General features: G+C 37.5%; 1 long non-coding RNA gene across 14 annotated transcripts in view; it reads left to right on the top strand.

The window, feature by feature from the left end:
- LOC147369895 (uncharacterized) overlaps positions 1-19,358 on the top strand; it is a 212,967-nt gene that overhangs the window by 4,445 nt on the left and 189,164 nt on the right. For 2 of the 14 annotated variants that reach the window (XR_015168065.1, XR_015168064.1), the window contains exon 3: positions 17,734-17,812. The exons of 9 other annotated variants lie outside the window; for them this stretch is intronic. This is a non-coding gene — a long non-coding RNA (uncharacterized LOC147369895). Of the gene's footprint in view, positions 1-3,981; positions 6,294-12,951; positions 17,245-17,733; positions 17,813-18,186; positions 19,119-19,358 lie in introns of those variants that run through there. 3 more of the 14 variants (XR_015168073.1, XR_015168077.1, XR_015168075.1) reach the window with 3 other exon arrangements.

Genomic DNA, 19,358 nt, shown 5'->3' with positions numbered 1-19,358 from the left:
TGGTCTAGTGTGGGAGATAATATACACACATATACAGGATGATGATGCCATGCCATTCAGAGTTATGGAAGTTCAGATAAAGGGGGGATGATTTCCTGTTGATAGGGTCAAGCAAGGCTTCATGGATGAAGAGCTTGTAAATGGAGCCTTATGATTAGTGAGATTATGAACATAGGGCAAAAAGAGAAAAGTAGCTCAGGTAAAGGACAAGAGAACAAAGGCATAAAATTGAAAACCCAGAGAATCAACAGAGCAAGGGTAAGCATTCAGTTTGGACTTACTATCTCGGTTTTGATGGATTAGTTGGGAAGAGAAAAGAGATATAAAGAAGAACATTAAAAGCAACTAATAGATACTTGTTGCCAAGGGCCACTGCAAAATCCTCAGGTATTTGGAAGCTTCCTTGAATGAGACGCACTTTGAAACTCTAGATCTTCTGCAACCACCCACTCCATGATGCTGTTCCTCTAAGTTCCAATTCTCTTACACTACCTAGATATTTAGGAATGTACTGCATTAGACATGACAGATATTGGAGCCAAATACTCAACAATAGTTGGAAACATGTAACTTGGAAAGACATGTCTTCATTTTGAAATCGAATTCCAGACAACACTTTTGGGATTTCAGGACTGGTTACAAAGGTTGAACTTGTACGAAGTTCAGCAAAGTTCACTTCTAGGGATCCTGGAGAGAATTAGGTGTAAATCAGAACCAGTCGAGGTGGCAATCTGCACACACACATTCATACAGACAGACCTGCCCCAGTCTTCTGTAGCTTTAGATGGAAACCATGTGAAATGCCTTGACAATGCACAGCTTTGGCCGGAAGCCTAGCCAGTTCAGTGCCTTCCATTTGAACCTGAACTTACTGCAGGGTCCATATCCTGCCCACAGAAAATAAGAAGCTTGAAGCAGTAGGTGGGCCCAAACTATTGATTGTCCTTCCTGCCCTGACCTACATTCTGTAAAATTTATGACAATGTGATCACCTCACATTGCCATGTAAGTTAGAACATGAAAGGGGAAGCTGAACCTGCTGGGGCTTCCATGATTGGATTTTTCCAGTTGGCATCAATTTCTGTTCCTAGATAGAATTATGACAAAAAGAAAAGAATGGTAGGGAGCCAATATTGTCTTACTGTAACAGGATCTGTTTCATTGAAGGTCATCAATTATGTTAGCATTTTGATCCACCTGTGAAACATATAGTTTTTGAATTTTGAATTGTTTGGTGAGTGGTATTTAACTTAAAAAAGAATCAGAGCTGTGCCTACTAATGCCTTCAGTGCACTTTTCCTGGTTAAAGAAATCTAAAAACTTCAGCATTGCTGTATTGGGACTTTTCTCCTTTATACAAGTCAAAGGTGCAAATTTTAGACACAAAGAGATGCTGATGTTTCCTATTAGAATGTGCTTGAATAACTGAGGTGATGTTTTGGTACATTGTTTAAGAATATTAGACAGAAAGCTGTGTGCAGTATGGCTTAATGTATATTTATCATAGCAACTGAAAATATATCTAAGCTTCATATCGTCACTCCCTATACAGTACAATAAAAAGTTACTGAGTCCTAAATGGTGTGAAAAAATTTTAAAAAGGGCTCCATTGTCACATGAGTGAAACGTACAAATGAGGGCAATGTGTTTTGATGTTGTAAAACAAGCTTGAAAGGTGGGCATCAAAATGAATCTATTTTTAAAAGTCTGCATTTTGATAATGTGCATTTTATTGCTTATTTGCAAGGTCTGGTACAAAGGAGTACAATCTCCCTCTCCCACTAGGCTGTAGCCATCAAGTACTTTTCAGACATGTTGGCTCCAATAGGAAAGAGGAAAGCATCTGTGTACTAATAGACATTATTTCCATATTTAAGATGTCTATCACCATAACAACCAAGTTTACTAATTTTTTTTCCAAGTGACTTGCCTTCTTAGTTTAAACCATCAGGTTAAAATGAAAAAAGAAAAAAAAAAAAAAAAGGACAAAAGACCACACTTCCTTTCAACGAAAGGTGTAATCACTGATTTTTCTTGCAATGTTCCAGAAGAAAGTGGCACTGCTGAGTGATATGTGCGCCCCAGGGCTAGCGGCTGGAGGGCAAAAACCACTTTTTATCCATGATTGACAAATAATACATAATGAGAAGAGAGAAGCAATTCGAGTTTTAAATTTCACTCTCTCTGGCTGTTCAGGGCAGCTGGGCACTCTTGTTCTCACTTGGTAAGCTTTGAGGGGCTGCCAGGAAAGGGGACCTGAGTGACAATTGTTTTGCTCCTCGTACGATCCCCTAAAGCTCTATAAATATGTGTGGCTTGCTCTTTCAAAGAGGATTCAGCTGCTAACAATTCCCTCATTTCTCCTCAGAATGAAAATCTTGGGGGTCTGGAAATGTCTTGCATGCTTATAATGACCACAGTAGAGTAAGGCTAAGATTTTAAATCCTGACAAGTGGCCTCGCAAGCAGGGAGTCCATTGCTAACTGATGAGTAAGCAGTTGGAGGAAGAGGGGCCGAGTCCACAGAAAAGAAAAATCGAAGCAGATCTCTGATGCTTTCATAAATAAGCTCTATGAAGTGGTGTTGCAGATATTCAAAGGTTTTACATTTCACAAAATTAAGACATGCTTAATGTAATTAATCTAGGAAATGTGTAAAAGAAAAACCTGCAGATTAAATCTAAAACAACTAGAGATAGCTGGTGTTAACATTTTTGGTCTCTTTTAGATTTCTTTCTGTCTCTACCTCTATATTTTGTCTATGTCAGTTCTCATATCTGTATCTTTATCTCTCTGTAACTGTATCTACATACAATACGTACTCATATATTTGCATTCATCCATCAGTCTAAGTGGCTATGTCATGTGGCCTTCTTCCTAATACTTCACTTCCAACTAAAGTTGTGCTCCATCACAACTACAAATGACAGGTATATCCTTCCAACTGATAGATTCTTATCAGGCCTAAAATTTTGGATTCATCCTCTTCTCTTTCTCTCTCATACCACTTCTATTGCATCAGCAATACCTGTCAATCTTAAGTATTTACTCAGAATCCAACCAATTGTCATCTCCTCCTTCCTACCTCCCTGGTCCAGCCATCATCATTTACGTGGATTATTGTGACAATCTCTGAACCGATCTCTGTGCTTCTGCCGTGGTCTCCTTCATCTCCAACAGGATGGCTAGGTTGGGCCTTGAGAAACGCATTAGACCATTCATTCTTCTTCACTGAGATCTCTAATGGCTTCCCATCTCATTCAGAGTAAAGTCCAGAGTTTATACAACGGCTAAAGTTACTTGGGGTCTCTCAATGGGATGTTGTTGGCATTGGAGGCAAAACAGTTTCCCACCATACAAAACAACCCTACAGAGTGTCTCTGTGCCCCTTAAGTGTCAGTAGGGTCCCTGAGTCATTGTAACAACTAAAAACACCTCTCCCCTACATTTCCAAATGCACCCGAGGGGGAATCCCTCTCCCCGCAACCTATGTTGGAGGACCATTCTGGCTTCCCCACCCACAATCCTCTCCCAAATCATCTCCACTATTTCCCCTGGCTTACTCTGTTGCAGCTTTGCTGCTCATGGGTAGACTAAGTGTCCGGTCTAACAGGGTGCCTCACATTTGCTGCTGTATTAATACAAATGTCATCTCAGTGAGGGAGCCTTCTTGCTCAACACTTCATATCCACTACATTATTTTTGTTCCTTGGCATTTATCAGTATTAAACATACTACTGGCTTCCTTATTACTCTTGGTCATTATGGTCTAGTGTTCTGCCTCACTAGAATGTAAACACCATGAAGGCAGGGGATTGGTCTATTGTGTTCTAAAAATCTCAATAGTTAGAGCTCTCCTGGCACACAATAGGCACTCAATAAATAATGATCATTAGAGATTTAAAAAATAGATATTTTAATATATTGGGTGGGTGTTCAGAGAATTTACAAAGTTAATGTTTCTTAATATTTTTTATGTCAGGAAACTTTCTGAAGCTCTGGTGGAAGTTATGAATCCTCTCCCAAGGAAAGTATATATCTATGTGCATGCATGTGCACTCGAACATTCTTTTCCCAGAGCATTCTTAAAGACAGGTAGAAAGCTGACAACAGAGCTGAGTAGGCCATTGACAGGTAAATGGCTCTTCTCAAAAAAATTGAGGGGCCAGCTTGAATCTGGAAACCAGGAAGGAGGACCTGAAGCAAAGTCTGTTCCTACTCTGCTTATTTTGTACTGACTTGGAGGGAAGAATTTACTACATACACATCATATTTGCAGAGATAGAAATAAAGAAGAGAGAGTTCTAGAATCGAATCCAACCTTGACAGGTTGGAATAATGGGCCAATATAAACATGATGAGACTTAATAGGGATAGATATGGAGTCCAAATGTCCAATTGTGGAAGGATATGATGGTAAAGATGAACTTCAACAGAAGTTGGGGGTTCCAGTCGAGTGCAACCACGTGTGAGTCAACAGAGATTTGCAGCTGCCGAAATAACTAATTAAGCTTTAAGACTGCATAGATAAAGCTATTACAGTGAAATGATTCAATATCCTCTGCTATGCTCTGTTGGACATGATAATACCTGTAATACTCTGGCCAGCTTGGGCTGCCAAGAATTTGGTGGAATATAATGAGAGAAGAAACAACCAGGGGATGAAGAGAGTCTTACTAACCAGAAGCCATAGGTGTTTCACCTGAAGAATGGGAGGCTTTGAGGCAACATGATGAAGAAAGTAAAAGTGTTAGTTGATCAGTTGTGTCTGACTCTTTGTGACCCCATGGACTAATAATAACTGCTGGCTAAGTCATGTCCTAATATTCTTTTTTTGAGACTTCATGGACTGAAGCCTGCCAGGCTCCTATGTGCATGGGATTTTCCAGGCAAGAATACTGGAGTGGGATGCCATTTCCTTTTTCCAGGAGATCTTCCTGACCCAGGGATGGAACACAGGTCTGCCTCATTGTGGGCAGCATCTTTATCGTTTGAGTCATCAGGGAGGTCATGATTATCATCTTTAAATATAAAAAAAGTCTGTCATGTGATTAGCATTACCCCAGAGGGAAAATGAAGGACTATTGGGGGGAAAATTACAATACATCATTTTTTCCCAACATGCGAAAAATAATTCTTTCAAAGTACAAATTGTGAAAATTTAAGTGGGGGCTTGCCCTCATTGGAGAATTGAAGGTTTAAAAAGTCAATTTGGTAGGAATGTCATAAAATTCTAACACCATACACAAAAATAAACTCAAAATGGATTAAAGATCTAAACGTAAGACCAGAAACTATAAAACTCCTAGAGGAGAACATAGGCAAAACACTCTCCGACATACATCACAGCAGGATCCTCTATGACCCACCTCCCAGAATATTGGAAATAAAAGCAAAAATAAACAAATGGGACCTAATTAAACTTAAAAGCTTCTGCACATCAAAGGAAACTATTAGCAAGGTGAAAAGACAGCCTTCAGAATGGGAGAAAATAATAGCAAATGAAGCAACAGACAAACAACTAATCTCAAAAATATACAAGCAACTCCTACAGCTCAATTCAGAAAAATAAATGACCCAATCAAAAAATGGGCCAAAGAACTAAATAGACATTTCTCCAAAGAAGACATACAGATGGCTAACAAACACATGAAAAGATGCTCAACATCACTCATTATCAGAGAAATGCAAATCAAAACCACTATGAGGTACCATTTCATGCCAGTCAGAATGGCTGCGATCCAAAAGTCTACAAGCAATAATGCTGGAGAGGGTGTGGAGAAAAGGGAACCCTCTTACACTGTTGGTGAGAATGCAAACTAGTACAGCCACTATGGAGAACAGTGTGGAGATTCCTTAAAAAACTGGAAATAGAACTGCCTTATGATCCAGCAATCCCACTGCTGGGTGTACACACTGAGGAAACCAGAAGAGAAAGAGACACGTGTACCCCAGTGTTCATCACAGCACTGTTTATAATAGCCAGGACATGGAAGCAACCTAGATGCCCATCAGCAGATGAATGGATAAGAAAGTTGTGGTACATATACACAATGGAGTATTACTCAGCCATTAAAAAGAATACATTTGAATCAGTTCTAATGAGATGGATGAAACTGGAGCCTATTATACAGAGTGAAGTAAGCCAGAAAGAAATACATCAATATAGTATACTAACGTATATATATGGAATTTAGAAAGATGGTAACAATAACCATGTATACGAGACAGCAAAAGAGACACTGATGTATAGAACAGTCTTTTGGACTCTGTGGGAGAGGGCGAGGGTGGGATGATTTGGGAGAATGGCATTGAAATATGTATAATATCATATATGAAACGAGTCGCCAGTCCAGGTTCGATGCACGATACTGGATGCTTGGGGCTGGTGCACTGGGACGACCCAGAGGAATGGTATGGGGAGGGAGGAGGGTTCAGGATGGGAAACACATGTATACCTGTGGCAGATTCATTTTGATATATGGCAAAACCAATACAATATTGTAAGGTTAAATAAAATTTAAAAAAAAGTAAAAATGATAAAGAGATCATATTTCTGAGTTCTCCTATTGCTATTTGCCTGTTATTCATTTATTTGTTGTGTTAATATGCTTGTAAGCATACAGGTGATAACAGGCACAAAGAACTTGAGGGGGAAAAAAAGTTATGGGGAAAAAAATATAATAAAAGCATTGGATTGCCTTTCTTCAGATCCCTCCTTGCTATGGAATTCTGTCACTTGCATAGTGTTCTACTCCCTGCTTATGGGTCACTAGTAGGTCGCTCCCCTGGCCATGTCTCAGTGTGACGTCTGTAGTTCAAATGACATTTTGTTTTTTTGTATAGAATTTTTCTCTATTTCCATTAATATACCCAAATGTAACAACTGACTTAACTGCTTTTAAAATATTGAGAAGGTGGGATGATTTGAGAGAATACCATTAAAACATATACATTACCATTTGTAAAATAGATAGCCAGCGGGAGTTTGAGATATAAAGCAGGGAACCCAAAGCTGGTGCTCTGTGACAACCTTGAGGGATAGGGTGGGGAGGGAGGTGGGAGGGGGGTTCAGGAGGGAAGGGACACATGTATGCCTATGGCCAATTCAGTTGATGTATGGCAGAGGCCATCACAATATTATAAGGTAATTATCCTCCAATTTCAATAAATAAATCTTTAACAAATTTATTTATTTGTCTGTGCCAGGTCTGACTTGCAGCATGCAAGATCTTTAGTTATGTCATGCAAACTCTTAGTTTCAGCGTGTGGAGACTAGTTCCCCAACTGGGGATCCAACTTGGGCCCTAGGCATTGGGAGAACAGAGTCTTAGCCACTGGATCATCAGGGAAGTCCCCTGACTTAACTTCTAATTGAGGCTTTCCTACATGAGGAGGATAAGTTACTCTTTCAAAGATGGTTGAGAAAATCTCTTTCACAAGGCCATTCTTGAAAGAGGTACAGAGCTCTCTGTAGAGTTAATGAGACTTAGGGACTCTTTTCTGAAGGAAAAAGCATCACCATTTCAAATAGGAATTGCAAATGTGAATATATAGCATCCAACAGGCATCACAAATCAGTATAGCTCCCTCAGTGTAAGACAACCATGAATGGTGGGTGGGCTTTGGTACACCAGACAGCCTATATCATCATGAAAACGGGCAGGTTTTACTAATTCTAGCTAATTGTTCATGTGGTAGGACAGACTCTGTCTTGCTAGATTTTCCCATTTTTTAAAAACTTAGAAATTTAGATTTTCACATGAGATCTTCTGCTTTTAATGCTGGAAAATAATGCAAATAAAAAATTAAACCCTCAAAAGAAATGACTCTGTGCTAACAACACACACGTTTTTCAGAGTGTCACAGATCCCCAGTTCACGATCTCTACCGTAAAATCAGTTTCTGGGTTCTTGCCAAAGTCCGCTTCATCTTACAATGCACCCCTGGTGTTCCAGAATATCAGTTAGCAAACTGAATTCAACAAATGTTTCTGAGCCTCTAATAAGTGAAACTAGTTTCCTAGATATTTGGGAAAATGAACATGGAGAGCCATGATCTTTCCTCTCAATGTTTATAGTTTTTAGTTAGGTTAAGACAAACACCAAGTTAATTATAATTTAAGACTAACATGTAGTTTGTGAGTGGTGCAATAAAGTATGGAGAAGAGAAGAGTTGAGAACTGGGGGAATTCAGGAAAGGTGCCTTGAGGAGGACCACTTGTGGTTAACTGTGGAAGATTTTCATAAGTGACAAATGAAGTAGGGAGACATTCTAAAGGACCAGAAAGAAAACAAGGAAAGGTACAGTGAGAGTTGAGTGAGGGATATTTGAGGAACCCGTGTTTAAGTACCAGTTTCCCTGGAGCAAAGGATAGATGTTAGGGATTTGCCTGAGAAAACTTCTCAGGAAGGTTGGAAATCAATGGTAGGCTAAAGTGTTTTGATTTAATTTAATATATTGTACGTAAGAAACTGTATGATATCATAGAAAGAGGCATGTATTCCGGGGCCAAGTCTCAGCAGTATGACCAGTTAGCTGTGTAGCCCTGAATAAATTTTTAAAATTCACTACATGCCATACTACTACTTGTCATATGAGGCATAACCTACTTCAAAATGTGGTATGAAACATAAATTATATCAGGAAATCAATTCTTGTGAACCTTGGGAACTCATTATTAGTGGTGGGCATGCATTGAAGGTTTGTGACTAGGGGCCGGGAGTGATAAGAGCTGTGCCTTGGGGAACTGGCTGGCAATGATGCTTTGAGTGCATTGTGGGACAGGCAAAAAAAGCCACTAGAAAGTTAATTCATTTGCAATAAACATATTTTCAAATACACAATAATATATGTATAGCCTTCAAAGAGAAGTCAAGGGGTAGGTAGGGAGATGGAAAGTAAGTTTCTTTGAATGTTTCCCAATTACCCAACTATCTTTCCCTGCGGCAATCACAATGGCCAGTTTTTGTGTTTTCTCCCAGAGATTAACCACATGTTTATAAACATGCATGTATAAGCTGTTCCAGGGTTGGAACTATTTCCACTTCAGTGTAGGAAAACCTCTGTTCTGACAGGGTGTGAGACTGCATTCCATTTCAGACTGACAGGGTGAGACCAGACTGCCAAGTGTATGGAATGTGGAGAAGTACCCCTGGGAGGTCACTTGGGGGGCCTGTGGGATTTCCAGGTCACCAGGATGTCTCTTGTTGTCTCCTTAGAGTCGGCTGATCCAGGATTGAAAAGCATTAACCTTTTAGCTATTAAGAACACTTCTGTGCTTTTGAGTTTAATCTAAAGGTCTGAAAGATGTTGGGTGGTCTCCCGTGATTCATTTCAAGTCTTTTGGAATTTGAAGATGCAGCTGAGGATGAGACAGAGAGGAGATGAAAGAGTTCAAACAGTTATTTTATATTGAAAAAAAAAACCTGAAAAATTGTTTTGTAAAACTCGTCAATGCCTTTGTAATCTCTGTAACCCAACTCCACTGAATTTGTCCAATTTTGTCTTCACGTTCAATGTTGTTCAAACTTTGGATTCTGTTTGGGCAGTTTCTTTTAAGGGCCTTAAAATGTACCATGGACACTCCAGCGACTATGCCCTCACTGGTTTTGGTCCTCCTTCTTAAAATACCTCTCTCCATCCTCCTTCATTTAGAAGGACCACTAAGTCTTCAAAATGCTCATTGAGTTTGTCTTATTCCATGAAGGCAGAATACCTTAGTAGCTAAGCAATCACATGGTAGGATTTGACTATACGGGTTCATTTCCCAGTTCTGCTTTTTACTAACTTTTCAACGTGGGCAAGTGAATCTCTCTAAGCCTCAATTCATTTGTCTGTAGAATATTGATGCTAATGATTGCAATGTATAGGGTTGTAGTGGGATTAAATGGTAAGCTATTAAACACATTTGGTACATGGTGAATATTGAGAGATGTTAGTATGATGTTAGTAAGGCTTCTGTAATTTTGGTATGATATTCTTCATCCAGTCTTTTCTATATCACTATGCCCTGATGCACAGTTAACTACATGCTATATTTTCTTGGCTATTGCTTCTTATATTTTAGACTGATGTCCTCAAATAAGTTTTAAGTTCTTTGAGGGCAGGAACTATGTATTTTAATTCTTTCTGGATATACTATCCATTTTTTTTTTTTTTTTTTCATATAATTTAAACATTCACTTTATTAGCTCTACTGTTTAAAATAACATTCTTATATAAACATCTTAATCATATTACATTATAATCATCTTTTGTTTCCCTGTCTTAGTTCTTCTAAAGGTAGGCTTGTCAATAATAATTAACTGAAAAATAAGCATTTTTCATCTAGATTTAATATCATATAATGAATTTTTTTTTTTAATTTTTCAGCACTTTATTTATTTTTTATTTGATAAATTTAATGCCTTTTATTGCCATACCTCATTTTACTGTGCTTTGCTTTAGTGAGCTTTATAGATACATGTTTTTGTTTTTTTTTTTTTTTTTTCCTTGTTAATTTTCTGTTTAGTTGATCTATCCATAAGTGTGAGTGGGGTATTAAAGTCTCCCGCTATTATTGTGTTATTGTTAATTTCTCCTTTCATACTTGTTAGGATTTGTCTTACATACTGCGGTGCTCCCATGTTGGGTGGATATGTATTTATAATTGTTATATCTTCTTCTTGGATTGATCCTTTGATCATTATGTAGTGACCTTCTTTGTCTCTTTTCACAGCCTTTGTTTTAAAGTCTAATTTATCTGATACGAGTATTGTGACTCCTGCTTTCTTTTGGTCCCAATTTGCATGGAAAATCTTTTTCCAGCCCTTCACTTTCAGTCTGTATGTGTCCCCTGTTTTGAGGTGGGTCTCTTGTAGACAACATATGTAAGGGTCTTGTTTTTGTATCCATTCAGCCAGTCTTTGTCTTTTGGTTGGGGCATTCAACCCATTTACGTTTAAGGTAATTACTAATAAATATGATCCCGTTGCCATTTACTTTATTGTTTTGGGTTCGAGTTTATACACCATTTTTGTGTTTCCTGTCTAGAGAATATCCTTTAGTATTTGTTGGAGAGCTGGTTTGGTGGTGCAGAATTCTCTCAGCTTTTGCTTGTCTGAAAAGCTTTTGATTTCTCCTTCATACTTGAATGAGATCCTTGCTGGGTACAATAATCTGGGCTGTAGGTTATTTTCTTTCATCATTTTAAGTATGTCTTGCCATTCCCTCCTGGCTTGAAGAGTTTCTATTGAAAGATCAGCTGTTATCCTTATGGGAATCCCCTTGTGTGTTATTTGTTGTTTTTCCCTTGCTGCTTTTAATATTTGTTCTTTGTGTTTGATCTTTGTTAATTTGATTAATATGTGTCTTGGGGTGTTTCTCCTTGGGTTTATCCTGTTTGGGACTCTCTGGGTTTCTTGGACTTGGGTGATTATTTCCTTCCCCATTTTAGGGAAGTTTTCCACTATTATCTCCTCAAGTATTTTCTCATGGTCTTTCTTTTTGTCTTCTTCTTCTGGAACCCCTATGATTCGAATGTTGTAGCGTTTAATATTGTCCTGGAGGTCTCTGAGATTGTCCTCATTTCTTTTAATTCGTTTTTCTTTTATCCTCTCTGATTCATTTATTTCTACCATTCTATCTTCTAATTCACTAATCCTATCTTCTGCCTCTGTTATTCTACTATTTGTTGGCTCCAGAGTGTTTTTAATTTCATTTATTGCATTATTCATTATATATTGACTCTTTTTTATTTCTTCTAGGTCCTTGTTAAACCTTTCTTGCATCTTCTCAATCCTTGTCTCCAGGCTATTTATCTGTAATTTTTATAATTTTATAAATACTTAAATACTCAGTTAATATAAAGTATTTTTCAAAGTTAAATTAGTTTTAGAGAAGAGCACAATTTCTTCTTTGGAAAGAGATTTGTAATTGTTTTAAGAACAATTATAAGGCATGAGTAAAAAGAAATTCTAAAAATAAAAATACACATTTTGTACGTTGATGCAGTCAACACTCCAAAACAGCATTTCCAGAAAATCTTTGTTTTCCTCTTGGTTTTATTAGACTCTGAAAATCCTTATTTTTCATTTAAAAAAATCATGGTGAATATTGTCATATATAAATCTCTTTGTAAATAAAACCTCATTTCCAAGGAAGTATTGTTTGTTACTGGGTTCTGAACAGATCACTGGTTAAAATTAATCTCAGACCATAGTAGTAGCTGGCATTATATGAATCTTAATACCATCTCGTTGTTGGGTGCCTATCCCAAAGCTGAGTGCTTTCCATGAGAAAACTTGTTTTTCCTCTTTAATGCTAGCTTGCATGAAATCTTCTGGTTTATATTTTTAAGAGGCGATATACATCCTTATATGAGCATGAAACATATTTGCAGAGGCCTCCTTTCCTTTACTTGGACTTATTCCAGTTATCCATTAAAGTTTAATCTTGTCCATGCCTTGTGACATGGTTGCTTGCCAGCAGTATAAGAATTTCATGGCTCAAGCCAATTTATTTAATACTTAAAACATTTGTAGTTTTCTTCCAAGTGTATATCAGAAGGAATATTTATGTTTCAGGATCTTAACTATCTCAGTTAATACCTCTTAAAAAAACAAATGGGTAGATATTGGAAGAGGCTTCCCTGGTGGCTCAGATGGTAAAGAATCTGCCTGTAAGAGGTAGAAGATACTGATGGTTGCCTATGTAGAAGTACGCGTTCTCTACTTATTTCTTCCCAAGAGAATCCCAATTTTGTGTATTCATTACCCTTTTATTATGCAGCCAAGAACCTCAGGGGCAGTTTATACTGCATGGCCATAATACCATTACTCTACCACCTCAAACACTGGTATACAAATGAGCATGCAACTCAATTATAGCCAAACACCTTTGAAGGGAGATTAGGAAAGAAGTTCCCTCTCTTTTATGGAAGAGTTCTGAAAGCTATTTTTTTCTTCTCTAGGCTGTGGTCATTTATTGTTGTGCGGCTTGTATCTTCTGATGCTATTCTGCTCCGTCCTGAGGATCATGTTATGTAGGGAGTGGGACACAGCTAAGAGAACCGTGAAAGTGGAAGTTGCTCAGTCGTGTCCAGACCAGAATACTGGAGTGGGTAGCCTTTGCCTTCTCTAGGGGATCTTCCCAACCCAGAGATTGAACCCAGGTCTCCCACATTGCAGGTGTATTCTTTACCAACTGAGCCACCAGGGAGGTGGAACCCAACCAGAACCACTGGACAAAGCCTCCTTCAAGGTTCATCTTAACCCCGGAACTTCCAGCTATGAAAGCCAGTATTTTCCTTAATGTATAATCCATTTTGAACCTAATTCCTTGTTACTGCTGCTGCTGCTGCTGCTAAGTCGCTTCAGTCGTGCCTGACTCTGTGCGACCCCATAGACGGCAGCCCACCAGGCTCCACCGTCTCTGAGATTCTCCAGGCAAGAACACTGGAGTGGGTTGCCATTTCCTTCTCCATACATGAAAGTGAAAAGAGAAAGTTAAGTCACTCAGTTGTGTCCAACTCTTAGTGACCCCATGGACTGCAGCCTACCAGGCTTCTCCGTCCATGGGATTTTCCAGGCAAGAGTACTGGAGTGGGTCACCATTTCCTTCTCCAATTCCTTGTTACTGAGAACATGGTAAGTGATACAGAAACACTCTGAATTTATGTACACAAGTATATTAATGCAATCACCACCAACTAATATTCTTACAAAGGTCTTGAGGTATGTTTGAATTAATCCCTTGAAATTATACTTGAGTTTCTCACCATCACATTTATTGCTACTGTATTTCAACCCTATATTTTTGGAATGACAACAGAATTAAAAAGAGCAAGGAAAAAACAGGGTATTCATTGTTCAGTCAGTTCAGTCGCTCAGTTGTGTCCGACTCTTTGCGACCCCATGAATCACAGCATGCCAGGCCTCCGTGTCCACCACCATCTCCCGGAGTTCACCCAGACTCATGTCCATTGAGTCAGTGATGCCATCCAGCCATCTCATCCTCTGTAGTCCCCTTCTCCTCCTGCCCCCAATCCCTCCCAGCATCAGAGTCTTTTCCAATGAGTCAACTCTTTGCATCAGGTGGCCAAAGTACTGGAGTTTCAGCTTTAGCATCATTCCTTCCAAAGAACACCCAGGACTGATCTTTAGAATGGACTGCTTGGATCTCCTTGCAGTCCAAAGGACTCTCAAGAGTCTTCTCCAACACCACAGTTCAAAAGCATCAATTCTTTCACACTCAGCTTTTGAATATGATTATTTCACCAAACCTGATCCATATTTAGTTGTTAGGATACATTTAAAGAAATGAATCTGATCCATAAATGAAATGGAATCCTCTAGCCTCAAGGAATCAATATCAAATTAGACTACCTGATTTTAGAAATACTTATAAATTCAGGTTGACTGAAGTTTGAAAGCCAGTGTTTATTCCCTTTTGAATAACGTTAAGTATTTTTTCCAAAGCAGTGCTTTCCAATCCCATCTATAATTATGCTGATACTCTATTTGTTCATCAGGAAATTCTATACTGGAATTCAGTAAAGCTTTTTAGTAAATTTTCAATTTATTTATTATGAGATAAAAAGCCTAGAGATAAAAGAAATGGTCACGTAGGTCTGTAAGACATACTACTTTTTCAATTCAAAGAAATTCTTCATGTACATCTACATTCAAGAACCTGTGCAATAATTCCAAGGTGTCTAAGAGTTAAAATGTAAATGCCTAGAGGAGAGCTCTCTGTGTGTGGTCAGCATTTGTGCACAATGAAACCTATATGGGTTTTCACTTTCCTCCAAAAGTGTGTGTGTGTGTGTGTGTGTGTGTGTATATATGTATATATATATATATATATGTATATATATAAATAAAATTGGGAAAAGAGAAATCAGCATAAAGTGAAGTGCTAGTAGCAATGATTTATGCAACACTTATTGTGGCCAAGACTTTACATTTGTTATTGTATTTAAGTTTCATAACAGTCTTTGTTTTACAGATGAGGAACTTAAGGCTTGGAGAAACTAACTTGTGAAGCTTCCTTGAGGTGGTAATGGAGGAATGGGAATGTAAAGTTAGGTCTAGGTGCCTCTGGAACCCGTGCCCTTAATTGTGATGCCATGTTTCCTGAGAATTCCAAGTTAGGGTGGAGACAGGAATTCAGAGCTTCTGAATTTCAGACTGGTCTGCACTTGTCTTATCTGGCTATTCAAAATGAATGTAGCTTCAGAATTAGAGAATTTGATTGTGTAAACATTGCAAACCAGTAGCAGAGTAGAGATGCTTGGATTCTTAATCCACTCTGCCATTTACTGGCTATCTCAGCTTGCACATTTTATTTATCTTCTCTGAGTCCCTACTTTTATTTCTTTAGGATGGAAAGAATACAAATTTCACTGTCTGTGTCATGGGTTTTGAGGAGTCAGTCCAATTGTATTTACTATGAAGTATAGAAAAGCATGCATTATCATTATATCACAAATTTCTCATTCCTCCTTACTACATTTCCACATCCAGAAACACTAAATTATAACAATGGAAGACATCTATTATTGTTATTATTGTTGCTATTAATTAGGGAGGGAGTAAGAAAAAGGCAAAATGTTCCCGGGTTTATGCTGATTTTGGAAAACTTGATAATCTAGTACTGGAATAAGACTGTGGACCAGACTTTGACAGAATGGCCAAGAGCTGTACCACCAGGAAAAACACTATTTTAAAAAAGGAAAATATTCCATTTCAATGTTCTCCTTTGTAAGATGTAGAGCAGAATTTAAAAGATGGCTTCTCACCTCCTCCCGCAAAAGAAAAATAAATCAGACTCATGTAGCATATGCATTAGACACTTTTAATCTTTTTGTACATTTGAATGAACAAAGGACATATTTTTATAATGTATAATTGCTTGAAATGGAAAGATTATGGACAAACTTACATGTAAAACAACTGAAGAAGTAGAGAGTAAAAATCATATTTAAAAACATCTACAAGAATGAATGCTAGAGAGGGTGTGGAGAAAAGGGAACCCTCCAACACTGTTGGTGGAAATGTAAATTGGTATAGACACTATGGAGAACAACAGTATGGAGATAAATTTAGAAACTAACAATAAAGCTAGCATATGATCCAGCAATCTTACTCTTGGGCATGTAACTGGAGAAACCATAATTCGAAAGGATACATGTATCCCAATGTTCACTGTAGCACTATTGCCAATTTACATGAAAGCTACCTAAATGTCTATTGATAGAAGAATGAATAAAGAAGATGTGGTACATATATACCATGGAGTATTACTTAGTCATAAAGAAAGAATGCCATAATGCCATTTGTAGCAACATGGACACAGAGATTGTCATACTGAGTGAAGTCAGACAGAAAAAGACAAATATCATATGATATCATTTATATGTGAAATCTAAAGAAATATTACAAATGAATCTATTTACAAGACAAAAGTTGAGTTACAGTTGAAGGAAACAAACCTATGGCTACCAACAGGGAAAGGGAGAAGAGGGATAAATTGGGAGATTGAAATTGACATATACACACTACTTTATTTAGGGTAGAATAGATATAGATAGAATAGGTAACTATTAAGAACCTACTGAATAGCACAGGGAATTCTGTATTCAATACTGTGTAATGACTCGTATGCAAATAGAATCTAAAAAAGAGTGGATATATGTATCACAGACTCACCTTGCTATACAGCACAAACTAACACAACATTGTAAATCAAGTATACACCATTTAAAAAATTAACTAAAAAATTATGCTGATAATAAAAAAATCATATTTAAAAAATCAATTGGAAAAATCCATTAATAAAGATATCTTGTCAAAGCAATGAATTTCTGATCTAATGAATTCCTTACCACACAGATATTTCAAGTACAGTGTTAATACGTTTCTTTTTTTAAAGCTGATGTTTCACTCAGGTTGATTTTTCTAGAATTGAGTGCAGTTAAAAGCTAGCTTTCTAATGCCAACCAATTAGAGATACAGTTTGTTGGATTTTCATCATGCAGAAAGATAATATGTAATAGAAAAAGCTCTAAGGTAGACATATTCTAGGTTCTGGTACTTATAGGCTCTACAAAAGTAACTGTAACACACTGTGTTTGAAGATTTCAATTTTAACATCTGTTAAATGGAAATAATATGTGCTTCGTTTAATTTAAGCTTACTATAAATGTAAAATAAAATAAACTCCATAGTGCTTGGTAAACTTTAAATACCAGCTTAGAATTCTATCAATATCTTTCCCAATGTTTCTGTGCATATCTGTAATTATTCTTTTAATGATAATGATTATTGTTGAAGTTTTAGAAAACAAAAATTCTAGCTGTTCTTTTATGATGGCTTTCTGAATGGGATGTCTACTAATGCTCAAAAAATAATGAAATTAAATAGTTATTTGCTTTCTCAGTTTTTATTTGGGAATCTATATACTGTAAATTATTTGAAAAACTGCTTTTAAAGCAGTCTATGAGCCCTTTATACTGTTTGGCTCTTGTGATTTAGAGGATTCCTTTGGTAAATCCTTTGAATGTGAATTATTATAATGCTATTATCTAAAATTTATATTAATTCTAATATTTCTAATGTATATTCAGGGATGGTTTATATACTTCTTAAAAAAAGACCCATAACTACTTTGAGCATTAAAATATTTCTATTATTTTTCAAAAACAAGACAAAAATCAAATTAATAAACCTTTTTCGTTTCACAATTCTGGCAGGCTACTTATGTGAACTGAAATACGGATAAGGAAGCATATCTGGTTCTAATTTCTGAACTCAACACCAGATGTTTTCAAGGTTTGCCTTTTTTTTTTTTAAATTAACTTTCATGAAGCCATCTCAGCCCAAGGGGTGGGGGTGGGAGGGAAATCACTGAAGACTAAAAATTTGAATTTATATTTTTCTAGTAAACCATACTTATCAGGAACATCTCTAGTGAATCATCCAAATGACCAAAGAGACCCTTTAAGTATAAATATATTATATATACTGTTCATATACTGTCAAATCTTTTAAAATAGGATGTGCCATTTTTCTGAAATAGAAGCACCATGTTCCTTATAAAGCCCCTCACACACTGCAGGAGGAGAGAGAGAAGACCTTGGGGAAAGTTTACATCCCAGGAGCCTTGTAAGACAGTCAGTTTTGTGATCCTTATTTGCTCTTCCCAGGCGGCACAGTGGTAAAGAATCTGCCTCCAGTATAGGAGATGCAGAAGATGTGGGTTCTATCCCTGGGTCGGGAAGATCTCCTGGAATAGGAAATGGCAACGCACTCCAGTATTCTTTGCCTGGAAAATTCCGTAGAGGAGCCTGGTGGGCTCCAGTCCTTGGGGTCCAAAGAATCGGACACAACTGAACCTGCACACACTTTGCTCTACAAATTTGTGCCGTGGAGTCACGAGTCATGTGTTAACTGCTGAGTATGGGAAAGCTCTACCCACTTATGAAATTAAAACATATTTACCTTTTAAACAATCATTTCCAAGTTGTTGCCCAAAGGTCATTTTCAGGCTCCTTGTGGTTGGAAAGAAATGTAATTTTTGACAACTTCAGGTAAGCTATTAACCAAATAGAATAACCAAGTGTTGAAATGACTAGTTATTAATACCTGGGCTTCCCTAGTGGCTCAGACAGTAAAGAATCTGCCTGTAACACAGGAGATACAGGTTCAATCCCTGGGTTGGGAAGATCCCCTCAAGAAGAAAATGGCAACCTGCTCCAGTATTCTTGCCCAGGAAATCCCACGGACAGAGAAGCCTGGTGACCTACAGTCCATGGGGCCACAAAGAGTCAGAAACAACTAAGTGACTAATAGTTTCACTTTCACCTGTAGTTACTTCTATGTGTTGCTTTTTCCTTAAAATAAGTGCTACAGATATGTATATTTATCTATTTTTATTAATATTGCATTTAGTGAGTTTTCCCTTCTTTGAATATACTAAAGGGAGATTAGAATTGCGAATGAGGTTGTGTCTAAACTAAAAGAGCAGCTACTAACATTAATTCAACAAATAAGTATTGAGGGCACTCTGGAAATGGAGATCTAAGATGCATATGTATAAAGCCGAATCTGTAAATAAAGAGAAATAATCATGAGAAAACTGCAGTCATGTATCATAAGAACTCAGAGCACTGGTAGACTTTCACTCAGTCTTCATTTATTCAGCAGTGTTTATTGGTCACCTGCTGTACTCTGGGCTTCAGAGATACCATGGGGAAAGCTGAGAGACAGCTGCAGGCCTTTCTTCTCTGAGCTTACATTTACAGTTGTCCAGGAGACGTTCTCACCCAGATACATGTCAAAAACAACGCATGTAAAATTGAGCTAATTATTTCTACCC

This window comes from Bos grunniens, chromosome 7, assembly GCF_055505025.1.
Source record: "Bos grunniens cultivar Pamir isolate PY7600 chromosome 7, Bosgru_T2T1.0, whole genome shotgun sequence".
Classification (NCBI taxonomy): domain Eukaryota; kingdom Metazoa; phylum Chordata; class Mammalia; order Artiodactyla; family Bovidae; genus Bos; species Bos grunniens.
This window is presented reverse-complemented; position numbering and strand designations above follow the sequence as displayed.